The sequence below is a fragment of the Panthera leo genome, chromosome D1 (assembly GCF_018350215.1).
Source record: "Panthera leo isolate Ple1 chromosome D1, P.leo_Ple1_pat1.1, whole genome shotgun sequence".
Lineage (NCBI taxonomy): Eukaryota > Metazoa > Chordata > Mammalia > Carnivora > Felidae > Panthera > Panthera leo.
Window position 1 is genome coordinate 26825088 of NC_056688.1, and position 19604 is coordinate 26844691.

At 38.5% G+C, this 19604-nt stretch overlaps 1 protein-coding gene and 1 long non-coding RNA gene across 6 annotated transcripts in view; one reads left to right on the forward strand and one right to left on the reverse strand.

Moving 5' to 3' along the window:
* APLP2 (amyloid beta precursor like protein 2) overlaps positions 1-19604 on the forward strand; it is an 85889-nt gene that overhangs the window by 6651 nt on the left and 59634 nt on the right. The gene's annotated exons all lie outside the window — the stretch shown is intronic.
* On the reverse strand, positions 162-18095 carry LOC122199296. Of its 2 annotated transcripts, XR_006193453.1 has the most exons (4): positions 17421-18095; positions 11394-11487; positions 735-844; positions 162-361 (listed from the first exon to the last, which is right to left on the reverse strand). It is a non-coding gene; the product is annotated as an uncharacterized LOC122199296 (long non-coding RNA). The 2 variants fall into 2 exon arrangements; XR_006193454.1 differs by lacking the exon at positions 735-844.

Below are 19604 nucleotides of genomic sequence, written 5' to 3' on the forward strand. Positions count from 1 at the left end.
TCAGATGCTTCTGGCCAAACCAGTTCCCAAACTGGCAGGAATGGTGCTGCCAGTTGGGTTCTGTTGGAAAAGAGGGCTGTGGATGTTGGGTAGATAACCTGATGTCTGCTACAAGGGCATGCTCCATTTGGGAGCTTATATAATAGCTGGGCTGGCTGGAGGGAAAAAGAACGAATTTATTCTTATCTAAACGATCTGTGAATTAAACATTTGCTGGCAAAAGGGAGAAATTGGAGGAACCTCACACAGTGCGTTGATTAGGATCTTGGCACTTCATTTTGAGGGATGTTGCCATCTAGGACGGAACGGCTGGAGTGGTGAAGACCTGGAACGGGGATGAACTGTAAGGGAGCTATTGAGCCTGGAGAAGAAGAAAATGTGGGTTAGTGGTGGTGGTGAAGAACGTTAAGTATTTTAGAATATTTTGTAGTTTGTCTCTGGAAGGCTAAACAGATGAGTTGCAAATACTGAAGCAGAGTTTTTATGTGGAGAAACAGGCTGAGAAGAGTGTAGGATATTCTTTTGTTTTACTCCCTTTAATTAGGACTATTTCCAACATAGTACAGCAAAAATACAAGATACTCCTAGATACACCACCCAGTTTTGTCAAATGTTAACACTTCCCATATTTGCTTTAGCCTTTTTCCCCCCAGTACTAAAACATTATCGATACAGAAAGAAAACATTACAATAGAAAGGCCTCCTTTGAACGTTTTCTAATCCCATTAACCTACCTTTCCAGAAGTAACTTTTATCTTGAGTTGGGAATTTAGCATTCCCCTTCATGTTTTCATGTTGACAGACACCCCTTTCTTTCTGGATTCCACAGAAGTTTGCTCAGCCTCTTAGAGTTGTAATAAATGTTTGTTATCAGTGTGGAAGTATTCATTGTTTGAACATACTATGATTTAAAAGCTGAGATACTTGGAAAGTAAAGCTAACCCCGTACTCAAAGGTGCCAAGCATGCGTGGCACCATTGCAACCCTCCCTCCGTCAAAAGCCCCTGAGTATTTTTGAGCTTTTAAAAATTTATAGCTCAGTGTGTGTTTTCATAAAACACGTACTTGTGTAACCACTGCCAAGGTCAAAAAATAGAACATTCCCACCCCAACCCCCTTTACCTCCCCAGGTATTATTATCCTGACCTTTAGGGTCATTACTTACTCTTTATAGTTTTACCATCCAAGCTTTATCCTAAAGCACTGTAGTTTATCCTGTTTTCTAGATTTATATAAATGGAACCCTTCCTTCTGTATGTATTCTTAAGTACCTGGGCTCTTTCAGAAGCCATGTTTTGTTTTGTTTTGTTTTGTTTTGTTTTGAGTAATCTCTGCACCCAATACAAGGGCTCAGATTGACAACCCTGAGATCAAGAGCCACGTGCTCTTCTGACTGAGCCAGCCAGGCACCCTTCTTTCACTAACCATGTGGTGTTTTATTTTGTTTTTGTTTTTGCTTCACGCCTAGTGCAGAGCCCAACACAGGGCTTGAACTCACAACCCTGAGGTCAGGATTCAGACACTCAACCGACTGAGCCATCAGGGTGCCCCTTACCAACCATGTTTTTGTCATTTGTATTGTTGAGTGTAGCTGTATAGTTCTGCTGATGGATGTTTGGGATGTTTCCAGTTTGAGGTTGTTGGGATACTGCTGTTCTCTGTGGCTTATATTTTTATTTGTCTTAATGATGTCTTTGGGAGAAGTTCTTAATTTTGATGTATACTTTATCTGTTTATTATTATTATTATAGGTGCTTTTTGTGTACTATTTGAGAGGTCTTTTTGTACTGTGAGGGCAAAGTTATTCTCCTAGATTAGGAGCTTTTTATTTTGCCTGGCACAGTTAGAGCTACAATTTACCTGGAACTGATTTTTTTGTGTAATAAGAAGTATGGGTCTTTTTATTTTTATCTTTTCCATATGGGTATGTGGCCCATACCATATGGCTATCCAGCTTGCACCATTTATTGTCAAGGTCATCCTTTCCCTTCTGTTCTCCCATGGTGCTTTCATTGCTAATTAATATCTCTGTATGGGCGAGTCTGTTTCTCGACTCCCTTAATCACTGATGTCCATGTGTATCCTTGCACCAAGCCTGTGTCTCTCAATACCTATACTTATATCTACCAGAGCATGCCCTTTTACCTTGGTTGTCTTTACTAGTGTTTTGACTATTTCACAATTCTTTTCTTTCCATATACATTTCATCAAAAACAAACACTGGGTAGAATTTTGATTGGGATTGCATGGAGTCTGTGGTTAATTGGGGAAAATTGACTTTTATAAATAATCTTACAATCTAGAAACATGGCATATACCTTTATTTAGGTCTTCTCATTACTCTCAGTCTTTTGTATAGGTTTCTGCATAGAAATGTTGTACCATCTTGTGTTGGATTTATTCATAGGTATTTGATTATTTTTAATGCTGTTGTAATTTTTTTTGTCCTTTTTGTTGTCCTGCATCGTGGAAATGCAGTTGATACTTCCAAATTGACCATGTATCCAGGAGACTTGCTAAACTAGTGTACTAATTCTAATAATTTGTGATTTTGAAAATTTCTGAATATATTCTGTGAATTATGACAGTTTTATTTCTTTCCTTCCTATTCGTACAGCTTTTCTTTAAAAAAATTTTTTTTAATGTTTGTTTATTTTTGAGAGACAGAGCATGAGTGGGGGAGGGGCAGAGAGACACACACACACACACACACACACACACACACAGAATCTGAAGCAGGCTCCAGGCTCTGAGCTGTCATCACAGAGCCCGTCGAGGAGCTTGAACTCACAAGCTGTGAGATCATGACCTGAGCTGAAGTTGGACGCTTAACTGACTGAGCCACCCAGGTGCCCCATAGCTTTTCTTTCTTTTTCTTTATTGCACTGGCTAAGACTCTAGTAAAATGCTTAAGAGAAGTGGTGATAACTGATATCTCTGTCCCAACTCCTGATCTCAAGAGGGAAACTATTTCAACATTTATATAATATTTGTAGGTTTCTTTGTAGATACCATGCCCATTATTAGATTAAGGAAGAGCTCTTTCATTCTACATTTGCTAAAGATTGCTGTCATGAATGAACATTGAATGTTTTTCACTTTTTTTTTTTTTCAGTTAGTAAGATGGCCATATGATTTTTCTCTTTAGTTTTGATAGTATGAAGTATATTAATTGACTTTTTAAAATATGTAAGCAACTTTTGCATTCCTGAAATGAGCCAAACGTATTTTCTGGATTTGGTTGGTAAAGTTTTGTTCAGGATTTTTGCCTTTGTGCTCAAAAGTGTGTTGAACCTGTAATTTTTCTCTTTTATAATGTATTTATCAGATTTCAATGTCAAAGTTTTATGGCTTCAAAATGACTTAGAGAGGCTATTTCCTCTTTTTCTATTCTCTGGAGTATTTTACTTAAGATTGACATTATTTTTTCTTTAAGCATTTGGAAAAAATTTACCAGTGAAGCCATCTGGACTTTTCTTTGTGGTAACATTTCCAATTATGGGTCCAATTTATTTACTAATTGTAGGGTTAGTCATACCTTGTGTGAGTTTGGTTATGCTTCTCTAGTAATCTAGTAACATTGGACCTTTACATTGATATTATTTGATTGAAGTTGTTTATAATATATTCTTAATGGTCTTTGTAATATAAATAGAATCTGCAGTGATGTCCCCTTTTTTCATTCCTGACTTTGGTTATTTTTGTCTTTTTTTTTTTTTAAGTCAGTCTTGCCTGGTGTTAATAAGTCTTTTTAAATAATCTACTTTGGTAGATTTTTGTTGATCCTCTCTGTTGTATGTTTATTTTGCTTTTCTTTCTTTCTCCCTTCCCTTCCCTCCTTCCTAAGATTTTACTTTTAAGTAATCGCTATACCCAATGCGGAGCTTGAACACACAACCCTGAGATCAAGAGTTGCATGCTGTATTGACTGGCCAGCCTCCATTTGATTTATTTCTGCTCATTATTATTTTCTTCTTTTTACTTCCAGGGATTTAATTTATTCTTTTTCTAACAATTTGATGTGACTACTTAAAATTTTTTTCCAGGCTTTCTGCTTTTCTATTAATTTAAAGCTATAAATTTTCCTCTGGAAAGGGCTTTAGCTGCACCTCACAAGGGTTTGTTTTAGTTTTAGTTTTCTATTATACACACACACACACACACACACACACACACGTGTGTGTGTGTGTGTGTGTATGTTTAAGTTTATTTAATTTGAGAGAGAGAGGGAGAGAGCACGAGTGAGCAGGGGAGGGGCAGAGAGAAAGGGAGAGAGAGAATCCCAATCAAGCTCCATGCTGTCAACCCAGAGCTTGATCTTATGAACTGTGAGGTGTCCCTATTTAATATATTTTTAAAAGTTGAGGTGTAATTGACCTATAATGTGTAAGTTTGAGGTGTGCAGTGTGTTGGTTTATGTATTGCAGTATGATTACCACTGTCATGTTAGCTAATACCACCATATTATATATAATTCACGTAATGTCTTTTTTGTAGTGAGAACAATTAAGATCTAGTCTGTTAGCAACATTGAAGTTTATAATACGGTATTTTTTTTTTAAGTTTACTTATTTTGAGAGAGAGAGAGTGGGGGAGGGGAAGAGAGCAGAGAGAGAGAATCCAATGTGGGGCTCGATCTCATGAACTGTGAGATCATGACCTAAGCCAAGAGTCACATACTTAACTGACTTGAGCCACCCAGGCACCCCTATAATACAGTATTATTGATGATAATCACTATGTTGTGTGTTGCAACTAGTAGATAAATAAGTTTTAGATGTAAGTTTGTACCCTTAAACAGCATATAAGTTTTGATAATAATATTTTCATTATCATTCAGTAAAAAAATTTGTTTTCCTTTGTAATTCAATTTTTTTCTATTTAGAAGTACATTTGTTAATTTCTAAATGTATGGGGATTTTTCTGGTTGTCTTTTGTTATTTATTTCTAGCTTAACTGCACTGTGGTCAGAGAACCAGTCTGTATGATTTCAGTCCTTTGAAATTTGTTGAGATTTGTTTTGTGATTGGTTAATGGTAAAATTTTCATTGTGTGCGTGAAGAGACTATGTATTCTTCATTTGTTACTTCTGGTGTTTTATCGTACATGCTGATCATGTTGTTTTCATGTTGTCCAGATTTTTATCCATAATGATTTTTGTAATCTTTTTTTTCCCGTTAGTGAGAAAAGTATGTTAAAAATCTCCAACTGTGATTTTGAATAATTTTTTTTTCTCCTCATAGTTTTGACAATTTTTGCTCTGATTATTTTGTTCTCTATTATTTTGTTCTTAGATGCATACAGGTTTAGGATTCTTATCCCTTCCTAAAGAGTCTCTCATAGTTATGGTTTGCCTTTTTATCTCCAGTAATGTTTTTTACCTGTACTAATACTGTGTCTAATATTTTTATGTGTTTTAGATGTGTTATGGTTGTTGTTGTTATTATCTGTTAACCTGGTACTTGCCTTTTACTGGAATATTTAGTACATATACATTTAATGGGGCTGCTGAAATGCTTGGGTTCTCATCTACCTTCTTATTTGGTGCTTTTTGTTTGTTCTGCCGGTTCGGTGTTTCTTTTTTTTCCTTCTTTGGAATTTGTTACTGTTTTACTTCTCCCTCTTATTACTTTGGAACATGCAGTCGTTTATTATTGCTTTAGTGATTACTTTAGAAATTTCATCTTTCACATATTAGTGCCTTACATTATTTGGTACTTTTATCCTCTTCCTGGACTATAGAAGGACCTTAGAATACTTCAACTCCATTTAACCCTTTCTTGTCTTTTTTGCCATTGTTGTTATGTATGTTATTTTATTTTTAATTTTATTTTAATGTTTATTTATATTTGAGAGAGAGAGAGAGAGACAGACAGACAGACCATGAGTGGGGTAAGGGCAGAGAGAGAGGGAGACACAGAATCCAAAGTGGGCTTCAGGCTCCATGCTGTCAGCACAGAGCCCGATGCGGGGCTCGAACTCACAAACTGTGAGATCGTGCCCTGAGCTAAAGTCGGACACTTAACTGACTGAGCTACCCAGGAGCCCCTATGTTAATTTGATTTTAAACCTGAGAAGAAGTTATACAAACCGTGTTCTATATAGCCAAATAAATTTAGGTCAGTAGTTATTGACTCTGGACGCACAGTGGTGCCTGGCTCCAATTCTGCCAAATTACATCAGGATCTCTTGACAGAGGGGGTCATGCGTTAATATTTTCGGGGCAGAAAGAGAGGGAGACCAAGGATCCGAAGTGGGTTCTGCGCTGACAGCGGAGAGCCCGATACGGGGCTGGAACTCACAAACCATGAGATCATGGCCTGAGCCACAAACGCTTAACCAACTGAGCCACGCAGACACCCCTTTCTTTGATATTTATTATGCCTCTTTCGTTTCTGACTTTTCCGGGATAATTTTTTGTCTTCCAAAACATTTTAGAATTTTCTTAAGGATAGGTTGGCTGGTGACATATTCTTTCACTGAATATCTTTTTCACTGTCTTTCTTGAAAGATAGTTTCATTGGGAATAGAATTTTTCTCATCATCTTAAAGCTCTTACTCCATTCCTGATATTTTATGTTACCAGTATCCTGATGTTGAATGTTATCAACAACTTACTGGAATTTGCTGTCAGCATAATTACCCTTCTTTGAAGGTAATATGTCCCTAAGTCTCTGTCTGCCTTTAAGCTTTTCCCTTTGAATCTGGTTTTCAGCAATTTTGCTATTACATACTTAGGTATAGGTTTCTTTTTTTGTTTTGTTTTGTTTTCATTTTTTTTTTTAAATGTATTCTCCTTGCAGAGCTTCTTGAATCCGTGATTTGATGCCTTTCATCAGTTTTAGAAAATTCCCAGCCATTTTCTTTCTAAATATTTAAATGTTGCTTCTGCGTAATTCTCTCCTCTCCTGTGGGACTCCAAAAACAAACATCCTAGATGTTGTCACTGTATCCTGTGTCTCTCGCTGTGCCTCATTTGATAAATTTTCTTCTGGCCCATCTTTCTGTCTACTAACAGTTTTTTCAGCTATATCTGATCTGTGAAGTTCATCCATTGAGTTCTTAATTTCAGTTATTGCAGTTTCAGTTTTGTAGTTAAAATTTTTTAGAAATTGTTTCTCGATCACGTTGAAATTCTCAATTTTTGTCGTCTGTGCCTCTGAACGTGGTAAATATCATTTGTTTGTGTCTGATAATTCACCATGGAGGTCTTGCCCAGCCAGGGGCCAGTGTATACCTGCAAGAGCAGACTGTTCTCCTCATCACGTGTAGCTGTCCAGGTTGGGTGGGGACTTGGTAATCTGGTTCGGCCCAGTCTCCCTGTCCAAGAAGTAGCTCATCCCAGCCACAACCTGCTTGCCGGTGAGCAGCACGGGCAGTGTGTAGCCGTGGCACCTGTCGTTGCTGGCCTCGTCCTCCCTGAGGGTGAAGCTCGCTGTTGACAGAGTCCCACCGGGCACCCATTATTGGAGACTTGGTGTGTCTCCTGCTGGTCCTGGGGCTCCGGGCCAGGGCTGGAGAGCCCGGCAGGAGCAGCGTGGTGGACAGGGGCCTGGCCGTCGTGTGCTTGCAGGCAGGTGAAACCCAGGGGGGAGCGATCCAGGAGTCACCCTCCCTGCTTTTTAAAATGTGTAACATTTGCCCCCTCAGTTGCCTTTCCATAATCCTAACCCTGAATATGGAGTACTTAAGTTGATGCACAGACGTTTCCAGTTACCCCAGAAAAAGGCTGTTTACCAGCCAGAGGTTGGGTATTTGCAGCAGTATTGGAATTGTAATTTGAATATTTGGTTGCATTTTGCCCTTATTTTATAAGAATGAGGAAATGGGAAACAAAGTGTTTATTGTATTGATGTGTTGGTACTTGGTGCTTTCTGGAGAGTCTGTGAACTTAGGTGAATACTCAGTGTTCCTACAATTATGTAGGAAAAGAGAAGGAATGTTTTTATTTAGTTTATTATTACTCCTTTTTTATTTTAAGTAGGCTCCAGGCCCAACATGGCACTTGAACTCATGACCCTGAGATTGGGAGTCACATGCTCTACTGACTGAGCCAGAGAGGCCTTCCTATGAGGGAATGTTTTTTAGATGCTGGAGTTAAGTTTCCAAGGGTATTTTTTTCCCTGAAACACTGGGAGTAATTGACATTTGTATAAATACTTCCCGTAGCAGAACCCCAAAATAACATGCGTGTCTTTGAACTTGCCCATTGGGGTGCCTGGGTGGCTCAGTTGGTTAAGCATCTGGCTTTGGCTCAGGTCATGATCTCCCAGTTCATGGGTTTGAGCCCAGTGTCGGGCTCTGCATTGACAGTTCAGAGCCCGGATGGAGCCTGCTTTGGTTCCATCTCTGTTTCCTCTCTCTCTACCCCTCCCCTGCTTGCGCTCTGTCTCTCAAAAATAAATAAATAAACATTAAAAAAAAAAGAGAATATATTAGATACAAAGCAAGGATATCTCTATTCTGTGTTGTATTTAATTCATTCCTTTATAATTGGATATTTATGTTTCTAATTTTTCTCTAAACAATATACAATAGATATTGCTCTTTTTTTTTTTTTAAACCACTTTAGCTGTATCTCAAATTAACATTTAAAAGAAGCTTTGGATATAACTTGTTCTTAAGTTGAAGACTTTTCATGGTAATTGGTTAATTTGAAGACCTTCATAGTTGTCATTATTAGCCCATATTTATTAAATTGCTATGTGCAGGGCACTGTGACAGTACAGAGAACACCACAGCTAAAGGCAGCATGTAGTTACTAAGATGACAGATGAAAGAAATCTTTATGTTGTTGGAGAAATGATAGTCAACATGTTTCCAGTATTTTAAAATAGATTATTTTAATAGAGTGTATATGTATATATATATATATATATATATATATATATATATATTTAAAAAAAACATATTTCTTGGGTTTACTTCCAGATATTTTACATATGTCAGCCTAAAGATATAAAATTTTCTCTAAATTGTACAAATGAAATCTGATAAATTTTTTTTTGGTGAAATATGTGTAACATAAAAATGGTTAAAATGGTCAATTTGAAGTTTATAGTTCAGCAGCATTAAGTACATTCAGAGTATTCTGAAACCACCAGCACTGTTTCCAGAACTTTTCATCATTCAAACAGAGACTCTGTACCCATTACACATAAACTCCCTGTCTCTGCCCCACCCCAAGCTCCTGGAAACCTCTCTTATGAATTTGTCTGTTATTGTAAATGTTCTAATAAAACATAATGTTTTCAAAGTAAATGTATCAGAATGTCATTCTAATTTGTTTATTTATTTACCTAAAGTTTATTTTGAGAGAGAGCACATGAGCAGGGGAGGGGCAGAGAGAGAGAATCCCAAGCAGGCTCTGCCCGTCAGCACAGAACCGGATGCGGGTTTTGACCTTACATCTATGAGATCCTGACTCAAAATCAAGATTCCAACACTTCCTGACTGAGCCACCCAGGCGCCCCCATATGGTAATTCTTCATGTAACTTTTTGGGAACTGCCAAACTCTTCTGCATAGTGGCTGTACCATTTTACATTCCCACCATTCCCACAAGGGTTCGAATTTCTCCACATCCTCCCCAACAGTTGTTTCTATTATTTTTTGATAAGAGCCATCCTAATGGGTGTGAAACGGTATCTCATTGTAGTTTTCATTTGATTTCCCTAATGATTAGTGATGTAGAGCATCTTTTCATGTTGGCCATGTATATACCTTTTTTGGAGAAATGTCTATTCACGTCTTTTGCCCATTTTTGAATTGGGTTTTTGTTGTTGAGATGTAGGAGATCTTTATATATTCTAAATATTCATCTCTTACCAAATACGTGACTTGCAGATATTTTCTCCCATTCTTTGGGTTGTCTTCATTGTTTTGAGAGTGCCCTTTGTGCAGAAGTTTTTAATTTTGATAAAGTCCAATTTAGCTATTTTGTGTGTGTATCTTTACTTCTGGTATCATTATCTAAGGAATCATTGCCAAATAAAATGTGAAGATTTGCCCTTCTGTTTTCTTTTAAAAGTTTTATCTTTTTAGCTCTTATGTTTAAGTCTTTGATCCATTTTGAGTTAATGTTTGTTTGTGGTTTAAGGTAAGTGGCCAACTTCATTCTTTTGCAGGTGACTGTCCAATTGTCCCAGCAATATTTGTTGAAAAACCTGTTCTTTCCCTATTGAATGGTCTTGGCACCCTTGTCAAAAATCATTTGATTATATATGCGAGAGTTTATTTTTGAGGTCTCTATTCTATATATCTGTCTTTATGCCAGTACCACATTGTTTTGATCACCATAGGTAGCTTTGTGGTAAGTTTTGAAGTCAGGAAGTGTAAGTCTTTGAACTTTGTTCTTTTTCAAGAGCATATTTCCATATGAATTTTTAAGATTTCTAAAGAAATTTATGCAGAAAACACTTGGGATTTTGATGGGGATTGCACTGAATTAGTAGATTGCTTTGAGTAATTGTTAATCTTAAATCTTTAGGTCTTCAACATAAATTTTTGTAATAAAATTTTTTTAAATTGACATAATATGATTGATTTTAGTTTATACTATGACTTCTGGGTGTTAGATGTTGATGAAATTTATGCTTTTTAAATTAACTGCCATCCCTACTAACTGATTCCTGGTGCATTACCTGAGAGTAGAGATGGGAAGCCTGCCGCCTGCACACAGAATGTGGCCTGTTCTTCTCTTTTATTTGACTCTTCACCATGTTGGGCTTCATTGCAATTTCTCTTTCTCTCTTTTTTTAAATTTATCTATTTATTTTGAGAGAGAGAGCACCCCAAGCTGAGAGCATGGAGCCCGATGCAAAGGCTCAAACCCAGGAACTGTGTGTTTCATTACCTGAGCCAAAATCCAGAGTCAGATGCTTAACTGACTGAGCCACCCAGGCACCCCAGGCTTCATTGTATTTTTAAATTCAAATTAAACATCACCATTTCCAGAATGTTGGGCAGGCTCAGATGGAAGATTGTGCAGGTCTTGATCTCAGGGTTATGAGTTTGAGCCCCGTATTGGATGCAGAGATTGCTTAAAAATAAAATCTTAAATAAAGGGGCACCTGGCTGGCTCAGTCGATTGGGCATGCGACTCTTGATTTCAGCTCAGGTTATGATTCCCTCGTCATGGGATTGAGCCCTGCCTCAAGCTGTACACTGAGCATGGAAACCTGCTTAAGTTTCTCCCCCACCCCCCTGCCCCCTCCCCCGCTTGCACTTTCTCTCTCTCTCAAAAAAATAAAATAAAAACAAGCATTGCCATTTCCAAATAATGTGGATATTTTATGTGAAAATTCCTTTCCAGTTTAAAAACAACTGGAAGTCCTGGCAGCAATGCTCAGGTAGCACTGGGCCCACTTTAGATGAGAGGGGGACTCTGATTACCATGAGGGAGTTGAATGTGGGTTGCCATTTTTGTCTTATACTCCTGTCTGCTTCTGTTACCTCTCTGTTATCCACAGGCAGAAAGTTTTCAACCCTGTTGAAAAGAGAGAAAGTTGGATTGAGTTATCTCTTGCAATAAATGTTTATTACTCATGGCATATTTCAAGGGAACTAAAAACCATCTTTCATAACAGAGTCTTCTTTGACTGGTTGGCCTCTGCCCTGCTCCCTCCCCCCTTTTTTTAATTGAAAAAAATTTTTTTTAATGTTTATTTATTTTTCAATGAGAGAGACAGAGTGTGAGCAGGAGAGGGGCAGAAGGAGAGGGAGACACAGAATGTGAAGCAAACTCCAGGCTCTGAGCTGTCAGCACAGGGCCCGATGTGGGACTTGAAGTCACAAACTGCCAGATTATAACCTGAACCCCACAAGATCATGACATGAGCCAAAGTCAGACACTTAAGGGACTGAGACACCCAGGTGCCCCAACTTTTTTTTTTTTTTTTTTAAGTAATCTCTGCACACAACCTGGGGGTCAAAGTCACAACCCTGAAATCAAGAGTCACTCTACTAATGGAGCCAGCTAGGCACCCCTCCTTGTAGCAGCTCTTAAAAAAAAATGAGGCTTGATTAGATTCCTCAGAATCTACATTAATAAAATATCCTGCTGGGCTGTATTATGAAAGATTAATCTTGCGAACTGATACAAGTCATTGAGACTGAAGATTGGTTAATGTTTTTTAAACAATGGAAATAGTAATCAGGGGAGATTAAAATCAGATTAAAATGTTTTAAGTATTGATTTTAAAAGATTAAATGCAAAACCTGATAAGCTCCCAGCCAAGCTGAGCCATTACGTGTGGTTTTATGTGTGTATGTAGAGTGAGTGAAGAAGTTGAACTTGTCACAGAATTATGGAAGTGAAGGCATATTGTAGATCTGGTGCTAGTTTCCAGTGGATGAATAAATCTTCATTAAACTATCCCTATGGTGATCTGATATTATGATATTATATCTGTCTTCAAGAAGCTATAGGAAATAGAAGAGAACATAAACTTCAAGTCGGGTTGGAGGTAATGATAGTAGCTTGAGTACACATTAAGAAGAAAGTGTTATAAGTCTATTTTTAACACTCTTTTTACTTCATAATTTGTGAAGATACATTTCTTTTGGATATCCTGTCAGTGCCATATTGGTATTTGGGACATTTGGGGTTTTATGGGGCCAGTGGTTTAGAGGAAAGCAAAGAGACAAGTGATCAGGTCAAGAGTGTCCTATGTAAATACGGGTAAGGTTACATTATTTCATACGACCACAGGTAGAATTCATTGTTGGCCAAATAAAATACTATGTTAAGTATTACTGAGATTAACATAGGGCTTCTGTGATGTTCTGTAGGCAACTATTAGTCTTACATACTTCTGGAGGTGTTTGAAACCAGTTTTTTCATAAGGCTCAAGAAGCCACTTTAACATAATATGGACACTCATGTACAGGCCAGCATTAAGTATTAGAAATGAGTTGCAAAAATTTTTCCGTTGAGCTACTTACTAGTTCCCAAGAGATGTGGAGGGTGAAGGAGAGTCATTCTAATACAGGCCAACCTGGATCGCTCAAATTTGGCTGAGGTACTAAGTTACCAGATAGTAAGTACTATGCCTAAGTAGCTATTTGACCTCCCAGTCTTTAAAGGATTTAAGGTGAACTAGCTCTGATGACTTTGTAAGATATTTAGAAGAAAAACAAGAGATTTCTATAGAAAAGCATGTTTGCTACACAAGTTCTCATATGTGCTGAAGATGACCTCTATGCCTAAATGCTGAGGAGCCTTTTTTTGGGGCAGGGGCAGGAAGGATACTGTGTAGGCAGAAATAATTTCTTGCAGTGTTTGGGTTGACATCATTTAGAAGCTAATGTAACTAACTACTACTAAGGACATATAAACACTGTTTGTAGTAGAGTTACTGTTTCATAAACTGGTGTGATTGTTGGTGCTCTCAAACCATACTCAGTTTTCATGGGGTGAATTTTTAAGAGTTGAATTTGTGTCTACATACATATATATGTGTGTGTGTATGTAAAACATGCATACATGTATGGTTGTGGGTTGTAGTGATATATTAAAGAATAAAGGCGTTTAACTGTCTGGGACTTTTTAACAATTTGGGAATATATAACATCAGGTCAGCAAGGTGGTTGTCAGTTTTTCATCCAAAATACAGTAGTTTGGAATTTGCTGATGGTTGCCAGGCTGTCGTCTGCCTTTTACTGATTTGCTTTTATGACGTGTTTGAATTCAAATTAAAATAGGGGGGCACCTGTGTGTCTTAGTTAAGCATCCGACTTCTGGCTCAGGTCATGATCTCGAGGTTTGTGAGTCTGAGCCCCATATCAGGCTCTCTGTTGATAGTGCAGAGCCTGATTCAGATCCTCTGTCTCCTCTCTCTGCCCCTCCCCTGCTCGTGTGTGTTGTCTCTCTTTCTCCTCAAAAATAAATAAACATTAAAAAAAAAGTGCTTAAAAAATGCCATGTGATTATCAAGAGTAAGTGATTCAACTTGGTCTGAGCATTGTCTGTAAATCTTCAAAGGAAGGAGGTTTTTCTTTTTTTTTTTTTTAATATGAAATTTATTGTCATATTGGTTTCCATACAACACCCAGTGCTCATCCCAACAAATACCCTCCTCAATGCCCATCACCCACTTTCCCCTCCCCCCCACCCCCCATCAACCCTCAATTTATTCTCAGTATTTAAGAGTCTCTTGTGGTTTGCCTCAAAGGAAGGAAGTTTTTAGCCCAAGGAAAGGATGGTTTGATTGCTCCAGGAAAAAAAAAAAAATGATTAGGTGGATTTTTAGGAAACCAGCATTCAGGGGAAAGCTACAAATACTGGAATGGAAACACCACAGAGTTTTCCAGAAAAGTTAGCTGAATTTGGGAGTAAGAGATCACTATATATCTTTGGAAAAATGCCTGACTCCTTCCTTGATGTGATTGATGCATTCGTGTATAATGAATTGGCAATGGACTCATCCAGGCATGTAAATTTGAAGGAGATAATAAGGGTCTTGGAGCCACAAAGGGTATTCACACTTGCTCCAGAGGAGTTTTCCAGGAAAAGATGATGTCATCTCCCTATACTTCATTAGATTTAAATATTTTAAGAAGGCTTAGCCACTATAGCTCGTGAAGGAAACAGTCTAAAAGAACTTTTATGGTGGAGATACTTAAGTTTATAACAACATTTATGTGTATTCTTTTTTCTCCTGATTTTCATATTCAGGAATAGAGTCCTAATTTTTATATTACACCCATAGAAACCAGGGGTACCATCACTGCACCTTTTATTTTGGCTTAGCTTTTAGCTATTGTTTAGGAACCAATCAGATAGAAGTTGGGCTGTCCTCTATGGCAGAGTTTAAGAATCTTTCCTTTTTTTTTTTTTTTAATCTTCATTTATTTTTGAGAGAGAGAAAGAGTGCAAGCAGGAGAGGGGCAGAGAGAGAGGGAGACACAGAATCTGAAGCAGGACCCAGGCTCTGAGCTGTCAGCACAGAGCCTGACTTGGGGTTTGAACCCATGAACCATGAGTCCATGACCTGAGCTGAAGTTGGACACTCAACCAACTGAGCCACCCGGGCTCCCTTAGAATCTTTCCTTCTTAATTAGGATTATTTTGTCTCTTCTACCAGGCCAAGCCTTCATGCACATGAGGACTTGTGACTCATTCATTTTGTTGTCTTTAGAGCCTACTCTTGTAAGGTCTTAAAATGTTTACTGACTTAAAAATAATTGAATCAACAATTTCTATGTGATTTGAACATCATATCATATATGCTCTATCTGTTCTGGTTATTTTTACTGTTTTTGGATGACCCTTGGATTTTGTTATGTGGTTGTCAGAAGCCTGGAAGAAGAGGGTTTTTTTTTTTTTTTTTTTTTTTTGTTTATGTCTCAGTGATGGTTCCTTTCATATATGTGGATCTGAGAAGTTTGAGGAATGGAGGGAGACTGTCCACCCCCCCCCCCCCCCCCCCCGCCCCACCTCCCAGCAGTTGGATAAAATAAGAACTTTGGCTCTTGGCACTTAACCCACTTCCATAACCCATACTGAATCCTCTCCCCCCACCCCTTTTTAAATACTGAATCTCTCTTTTTTTAATGTGTGTTTGTTTTGAGAGAGAGTGTGTGCGCTCAGGGGAGGAGCAGAGAGAGGAAGAGAGAATCCCAAGCAGGCTTCAAGCTGTCTCTGCAGAGCCTCACACAGGGCTTGATCCCATGAACTGTGAGATCATGACCTGAGCCAAAATCAAGTCAAAAGACTTAACTGAGTCCCCAGGCACCTCAGTACTGAATCTCTTGTAAGAAGAAATGTCTCAAGGTCTTTTTTCCTGTCTAATTCCTGTTCATTATTTTACTTCACTTGTCTTTTTTGAACTAGCCTAGCCTCTTCACTGAAGTTTTATGGCTTTTAACCCATTTAACTCTTGGCAACTGGAAGATTTATCAAGGAACAATCTGAGTTCCTACCCCATTCTTCCAATCACTGGAAACTCCTGCTAGCCTTAGTCTAGGAACAATCTGAGTTCCTACCCCATTCTTCCAATCACTGGAAACTCCTGCTAGCCTTAGTCTTCATGATGAAAGAAGGGAAAATGCATTTATATATATATATATATATATATATATATATATATATATATATATATATATATGGAATATAAAGGTGAATGAAAAAAAGGCATTCGGGTCATGCCTTCCTAGCACAGTATTGACTGAACATTGAACACAGCACTGTCCCACAGAAATAAATACAAGCCACATACATGTAATTAAAATAGTTCTAGTTGACATTTTTTTAAAAAGCAAAAAATAGCTTTGGTTGGCTCGGTCCGTAGAGGATGTGAGTCTTGATCTTGGGGGTCATGAGTTCAAGCCCCATGTTGGATGTGGAGCCTGCTTGCAAAAAATAGGTGAAATTAGTTTGAACTTTATATTTTATTTAACCCAATATATTTGAGATATAATCGTTTCAGTATGTATAACCATGTTATGAAATCAGCATGTAGTAAAGTTGAGATATTTTGCATTTAAAAAATTTACATATTAGGGGCGCCTGGGTGGCTCAGTCGGTTAAGCGTCCGACTTCGGCTCAGGTCATGATCTCACGGTCCGTGGGTTCGAGCCCTGCGTCGGGCTCTGTGCTGACAGCTCAGAGCCTGGAGCCTGTTTCAGATTCTGTGTCTCCCTCTCTCTGTGACTCTCCCCCATTCATGCTCTCTCTCTGTCTCAAAAATAAATAAACGTTAAAAAAAAATTAAAAAAAAATTTACATATTAAGTCTTTGAAGTTCTGCATATATTTTACATTTATAGCCACATCTCAACTTGGATGGTAATCTTCATTGGAAATATTTGATCTTTATTTAGATTGCATGAAGTTTACAGGTGGCAAAGTAGACTAACGTTCTCAAGCTCCAAACAAAACATTTTCTAATAATTGAATGAAATAAAAAAAAAAAAATCATGTTCCTTTGATATTTGCATGCATGTTGACATAACTGGCTCATGTTTTTTAGAATCAGTTTCACCTTGAAACAAAAGTATGTACACTCAAAACTGTCATTTAAGTAAATCCACTAACTCTTGTATGAACTCAGTACTATTCATATCAATTCAAAGGAGCATCGCATAAAGTGAAAGCACCCCGAAATTAATAATCAGTGTCAGCAGACATTCTTCAGATTTCTCTTGTAGTTTTTGTAACCAGTGCACATCACACTATGCTTTTAATTAAAATCTTCTGTATATTCATATTATAAAATGAGTAAATTATTTGTATAAAAAGTTTTAATTTCGACATAACAATTTTTTGTGGTTATATAGCAAAGGCACAAACTTTCCTTTCCTTTGAACATTGTATTCATATGCAGGGTGATAGTGATGTGACTGTATTAGGTTTGCTAGGGCTACTGTAACAAAATACCACAGACTGGGTGGCTTAAACAACAGAAATGTATTTTCTCACATTTCTAGAGGCTGGAAGTCCAAGATCAAGGTGCCAGCGGGGTTGGTTTCTGGTGGGTCCTCCCTCCTTGTCTGGTAGGTGGCTGCCTTCTTGGCTGCGTCCTCACCTGGGCTTTCCCCTTTGTGCAGGAGGGAGGGAGGGAGGGAGGGAGAGAGAGGGGGAGAGAGGGAGAGAGAGAGAGATGGATCTCTGATGTCTCTTCCTCTTATAAGAACAGCAGTCCTGTTGGATTAGGGCCCCTCCCTTATGACTTCATGTAACCTTGGTTACCTCCTGAAGGCCCTGTCTCCTAATACAGTCGCATTGGGGGTAGGGCTTCAACATAAGAAGGGGGTTGGCAGTCAGTGATGAGATGCTTCCTTATTCTTTTAAAACCCACACCTTAAATTTTGTGAAATAGCTATTTCAAGATCTCAATCTAAGTTCAGTGTACTTTGATTCTTAGTGTTAATGCCTTTTAAAGGTGAAACCTTACATAGATGCATACATCTAAAGAAGATCTAAGGTGGTAGCATTTTGCTGCAGTTATCACATTCATTTTTCAGTCTTACCATTAATTACGGAAATATGGTTGAAATTTCACTAGTAAACTTCCTCTTCCTTGTTACTAATCAGTATCCTTACAAGCCAGTTGAAAATGTTGCATTTTATACTAAAATTAAAAAAAAAATTTAATGTTTATTTTTGAGAGTGAGAGCGAGAGAGAGTGAGAGTGGGGAAAGGGCAGAGAGAGAGCGAGACACAGAAACTGAAGTAGCCTCCAGGCTCTGAGCTGTCAGTGCAGAGCCCGATGTGGGGCTCAAACTCCAGAACAGTGAGATCATGACCTGAGCTGAAGTCAGACATGTAACAGACTGAGCCACCCAGGCGCCCCCACAAAACAATTTTTTTAATGTTTATTTTTGAGAGAGAGAGTGAGAGAGAAAGCGAGCACATGTGCTCGGGGCAGGGGAGGGGGAGGAGGAGGGAGGGGCAGAAAGAGAGGGAAACAACAGAATCTGAAGCAGGTTCCCAGCTCTGAGCTGTCAGCACAGAGCCTGACATGGGGCTTGAACCCATGAAATGGTGAGACATGACCTTAGCCGAAGTTGGATGCTTAACTGACTGAGCTACCCGGTCGCCCCACTTTGATATTTTTAACAAATGGATACACAGCCACAACACAGTAAAATCTTCATTTTGGAAGATTTAAAATTAGTTTGGAAAATTGATTTCAGTTCAGGTGTACCTAGGTGGTAGGGCTATAGGTGACCCATTTATTTACCATTTAGAGAGTAAAATAACAAGAGACAATTTTCCGTGAAAATACCAATTTTCAAAATGCTTTCTCCATAGCCATGAGTTAACTTTTAAAAAGCAATTCCTGAAAAACAAAAGAAGCAATCCCTTTATGACTTACTGTTTAGAATGTTGTAGGGGCGCCTGGGTGGCTCAGTCGGTTGAGCGTCCGACTTCAGGTCACGATCTCACCGCCCGTGAGTTCGAGCCCCGCGTCGGGCTCTGGGCTGATGGCTCAGAGCCTGGAGCCTGCTTCCGATTCTGTGTCTCCCTCTCTCTCTGCCCCTCCCCCGTTCATGCTCTGTCTCTCTCTGTCCCAAAAATAAATAAACGTTAAAAAAAAAAAAATTTTAGAATGTTGTATTTACTTTGAAAACAGAAATTAAGATATTTTTCAAAATTGTCTGCTAGGTGTCTGGTACTGTTATACACTTGCCATCTCGAGTTTAGAACATTTATTAAGGAAAAATATTATTTTTCAATTGATGACTCTCATAAGTACTTCACCACAAGGTGACCAAGAGATGAACTTTTGGGTGGTACAGTACATTTCCATGGTTATCCCTCCTCCAACTTCCAGGTATTGTAAACTTTGTACCTTCTCGAGGTCTTCCAGTGTGCAGTATGAGGTTGACACAGGTCGTAGTGTTTCTCTAGGGGGGTGACCTGGCACACCCACCTTGGAGATCCTGAGTCTGTACACATAGGCTGTTTGCTCACTTCTCATTTGTCATGGGGATTCATGTGACCTTGTTTCTAGCATTACCACCACATTGAAATGACTGGTGGTCTCATAACCACCCATTTCTCACGTGAACATTCGAATCTGCTGCTTCATCTCTTGAGATACGGCTTCGTTGACATTCTTTCCTGGTTCTTCCACCTCCGTCACAGACTTTCCTTCTG